Here is a 5,128-nt window from a genome sequence, read left to right on the forward strand (position 1 = left end):
GGGCCTCTCGCCACTAGTCAGCAAGAAATCCAAGTCCTCAGTGTGACCACCCGTGGGACACTCATTGATGCTAACAACTTGTGATCAAGGAAATGGCTCCCTCCCACCGGAGCCTGGAAGAGCCCACAAGCCCAGTGAGTATCTGGAATGCAGCTACAGCAACTCAGCTGTGCCTGGACCCAGGGAAACTGGATCATAAGTAGATGTTGTCTTAGACCATGCTTCTAGGGATGCCTTGTATCAACAGATAAATAGTTCTCCTCCAGCTGTGCAAGATCCCAAAGAGAAGATGACCAAGGGGAAGAAGATGGCCATGCCCCCTGTCATCACAAAGAAGCAAGAGGCCAAAGGTGATGAACTTTATGTTTGAGGAAAAAAAAGCCCAAGAACGTTGGCATTGTATGGGATATCCGTCAAGAGGACCTCTATTGCTTTGACAAATGGCCCAACATCCCTAGATGTATCAAAGTGTCTCCTGTGAGAACCAGTTCACCCAGGCCTCAGACTGTCAAACAGTCATCAGGTTACTTAAGTCTGTACACAGGTACAGGCCAGAGGGGGAGGGGGAGGAGAGGCTGCTGGCCCAGACTCCAAAGAAAGCTGCTGGCAAAGGGGATATTCCCAGCATGAGGCCTCTGGCTCTGTGGGCAAGGGTCTACATTGTGACTGGTGGTAGACAACAAAGCTCAGCTCATGACATGGGTCCCACGGCGCTGTAGTCTTTCTGCCTGCATGTGTTGCAGGATAGGGCTGTCCCACAGCATCAAGGGGAAAGCCCGCTCTGGAAAAGCTGTCACCAGGAAGGTGTATGCCACTATAGCCTCTGTACAGGTTAAGTTAAATTTGTTGATTTTTTAAAAAATTGTTATGTGTGCATGAGTGTTTTCTTGCATGTATATTTCTATATTATAGACATGGTCAGTACCTGAGGGGAGCATTGGTTCCCATAAAGTTTATTACAGATAGTTGTAAGCCACTTTGTGGGTGCTGGGGATTGAACCCAGGTCCTCTGGACACGCAGTCAGTGATTTTATGTGCTGATATGTCTCTTCAGCCCTTATACAGGTTAACCCAGGAGCCAGAGGAGGTGGAAGCTCTTGGGACTAAGTACAACACACATGAAGAGATCTCCCTGTCTCTGTGCAGCAATGCCCTAGGTCCAAAATCTGAGGCTCACATTTCTGAACTTGGAAAGGCAAAGCCCAGAAAACTCAGCTCCCAACTGGATGAAATGCACACTGCTAAGTTTGGACATACAGACAATAAAAAATGTCTTTCATTCAGTGTCAAAAAGCAGATAACTAGTACAATTAAAAAATACAAGTATGAAGAAGTATATTCTCATCATCTGGAGACTGCCACCTTTAGCAGGTATGTTTACATCACCCTGAGTCAAATTAATACATTGTTATTAAACAAACAAACAAACAAACAAACAAACAGAAGGGCTAGAACAATGGCTTAGCATTTAAGAGCACTGGCTGCTCTTCAAGAGGTCCTGAGTCCAGTTCTCAGCAACCACATGGTAGATCACAACCATCTGTGATGGGATCTGAAGGCAGCACACTCATATATGTGAAAGAAAGCAAGAAAGCAAGAAAGCAAGAAAGCAAGCAAGCAAGAAAGAAAGAAAGAAAGAAAGAAAGAAAGAAAGAAAGAAAGAAAGGCAATCAGATGGGCCAACCTAAAGTCTAGCCCTGGATCTTATAGTTTATATTAGCTATGTGTGACACCTTTGTTTATTTGGTTTAGAGATTTGTTTCTTCTTATTTTATGTGTGGAAGTTTGGCCTGTGTGCATGTCTGTGCACTCTGTGCATGCAGTATCCATAGAGGACAGAAGGGCATCATATCTCATGAAAGTGGAGTTAGAGGTGTTTGAGTTGCCATGGTGCTGGGAACCAGACCTGCGTTCTCTACAAAAGCAGTAAGAACTCTTAACCACAGAGGCATTCCTTAGCCCTAAGCCACCTCTCCTTAGGGAGACGATGTTTGAGCTGAACTAAGAAGTGGGCCTTTGTCAGGCTGAGGCAAGGTCTTAGATGACAGTCAACTGAACTCACTGATCATCACCTTGACCCACTAAGACTTGAAGATAGGCAGATGCTGCAAGGAGATAAACTTCTGCCATTAGTAATAGGTACGTTGACACACCTTACAACTGGTCCATTGGTAATAGGTACCTTGACACACCTTACAACTGGTCCATTGGTAACACGTACCTTGACACACCTTACAACTGGTCCTGGGAAAGCATGGGGCTTTAGAGTGGCTTTCTACAAAGACGCATTTACAAAGATCCTGCTGATCCCAGATGGAGCTTGTAGGAATAGTTGACTATAACTTTAATAACTACTCAGTATTGTCCCCCTTATTCTCTGTCATAAGGACACATGAGGATGCTCTGTCACTGACTCCATGTCTTAGTGAAGTTACATGACTCACAAGGACGCCCTCCTTATCTCCCAAATGTCTTTCTCATTCCCAAATATCTCCCCTTATTCATTCTCTACCTGCACCAACAAGCATGTCAGGAATCTTGACAGAAGGGATTGGGGGGTGGGGTAGAATCTATGAACCTTAAAGAACAAGTGTCTTGAATTCAGTACTGACCCAGCTTCACAGAAGGAAAAGTTAATAAGAATTAAAAAAAAAAAAAAAAAAAAAAACAAAAAACAAAAAAAAAAACAACAACAAAAAAAACACAACCAGTGTGGTGGTTTGAATAAAAATGGCCCCCATAGGCTCATATAGTTGAATGGTTAGTCACCAAGGAGTGGCACTATTTAAGAAGGATTAGTAGGTGTGGCCTTGTTGGAGTGGGTGTGGCTTTGTTGTAGGTGTGGCCTTGTTGGAGGAAGTGTGTCACTGTGGGTGGGCTTGGAGATTTCAAAAAACTTACACTATGCTCAATGTGGCTCTCCTGCTCTGCTTGTGGACCAGGTGTAGTTCTCAGCTACTTCTCCAGCACACACCTGCCTGCCTGCTGCCATGTTCTCTGCCACGAGGATAATGGACTAAACCTCTGAAACTGTGACCAAGCCCTGGTTAAATGCTTTCTTTTGTAAGAGTTGCCTTGGTTGTGGTGTCTCTTCACAGCAGTAACAATGACTAAGACAACCAGTCAACAGGAAAACCAGGGGCAGGGTTGTAGCTAATAGTGAGGTATCTTAGTACAGACAGAGCTCAAGCCCCAACATTAAAATGGGGGAGAAATTGGTGCCATATTCCTGCTTCATACTCAGTATTGTAAGATTTAATCTGCTTTTCCTTTTTAAAAAATTATTTATTTGTTTATTTGTTTAGAGAGAAAGAGAGCGTGTGCTTGTGTGTGTGTGTGTGTGTGTGTGTGTGTGTGTCACAGCATGCTTATAGAGGTCAGAGGACAACTTGAGGGAATCAATTCTCTCCTTTCAGAGACAGAACTCAGGTTGGCAGGCTTGGCACTGTTACTCACTAAGCTATCTCACTGGCCCCTCAATTTTTTTCCTTTGGGTAAAGCATGTGAAATTCATAATGAAATAAATAAATAAATAAATAAATGTGAAATTCATAATAAGAAACAGCTAAAGAGACCACCTTACACTATGGCGCTTCACAGTGTGTAAGAGTAACAAAATGACATCTTGCTAGACGTGGCTATTTAAAATGGTTAAAAGAGGTTATTTGGCCTGTAAGTCAGGGGACTACAGGGCACATGCATACACACACACACACAGACACACACCCACACATGTACACACACACATACTAACAGTCCCTCAGGTAAATGTCTCTCCAGATAGGTTTTTAGATGTGTATCATTTACTTGATAAAGCATAGAAGCCTATGGAGAGGAGTTAAGGTCTGCCGCACAAATAGGTATTTGGACAGCTTTAAAAATGCATACTCTTTACACCCAAATGCCAGGGAAATCCCCACGGAAAGAGGCTATTATGAGCAAAGAGCAACCACTTTTCAAAACCAGAGGCAGGAGTCTTGGTCCAGTGGTCCTTAAAGCTTCCCCTCTCCAAGAGCTGTTGGAAAAACTGCTGATTTACTTATGTGATAGTTATCACTGCTGGCCCTGGTTGACAGTGGGGTTTCTGCTCACTAAGGGGATGGGACACTCTTTACCCCCTAGCTCAGGCTAGCCCAGTCTTTTCAACTTCTTGTAAACATTGCAATCTCTGAGGGAGCAGTTCCAGGCCCCCACCCCAACCCTCCAACTGTGGGCTGGCTCATTGGTGATATTTACAAGCTCACCCTGTGATCCTTATGTGTGGTCTGGGATGGAAATTCATAATGAATGTCCCCTGAATGAACAGAGAAATCAAGTTCACGCAGGTTTGGGGGGGTTGTTTGTTTGTTTGTTTGGTTTTGTTTTTTTGAGACAGGGTTTCTCTGTGTAGCCCTGGCTGTCCTGGAACTCACTCTGTAGACCAGGCTGGCCTCGAACTCAGAAATCCACCTGCCTCTGCCTCCCAAATTCTGGGATTAAAAGCGTGTGCCACCACTGCCTGGCAAGTTCACACAGTTAAAGCCTTGGGGATCCTGGTGTCCCCAATCCCAGGTATCATGAACTCTCTTTAAAGACTGATTGATTGATTCCTTCTGTGGGTGAGTGGAGGTGCCTCCCTCCCTCCCTTCCTCCTTTGCTCCCTCCTTCCTTCTTTCTTTCCTTCCTTCCTTCCTTCCTTCCTTCCTTCCTTCCTTTCTTCCTTCCTTCCTTCCTTCTTCCTGTGGGCAATGGGGGAAGATGTTGAGACAGGACTTTACCATATAGTCCTGGCTGGCCTAGAATTTACAATATATACCAGGCTGGCCATAAAGACAGAGATCTGTCTGCCTCTGCCTCCTGAATGAGAATAAAGGTGTGCTTCCTGACATCTGGGTGTTCCCCCCCCCCCCCCCCCCCCCCGCGCGATTGCAGGAATTCACCTCACATTTCCCCTGCTAAATACATTATAAATATGATCTTTCACTGAACACTTTATGAAACTTTCTTTTTATAAAAGTCCAAACCATTAACAAGGCCATCAAGTCAGAATGACTAATTATTTCAACCAGGGACCATCCTACTTATTTCCCAAGCTAAGTGATACAGGAAGGGACTCTAGTTAGCCTAAGTATGGCAAACATGGCTCTGG

This window comes from Arvicanthis niloticus, chromosome 1, assembly GCF_011762505.2.
Source record: "Arvicanthis niloticus isolate mArvNil1 chromosome 1, mArvNil1.pat.X, whole genome shotgun sequence".
Classification (NCBI taxonomy): Eukaryota; Metazoa; Chordata; class Mammalia; order Rodentia; family Muridae; genus Arvicanthis; species Arvicanthis niloticus.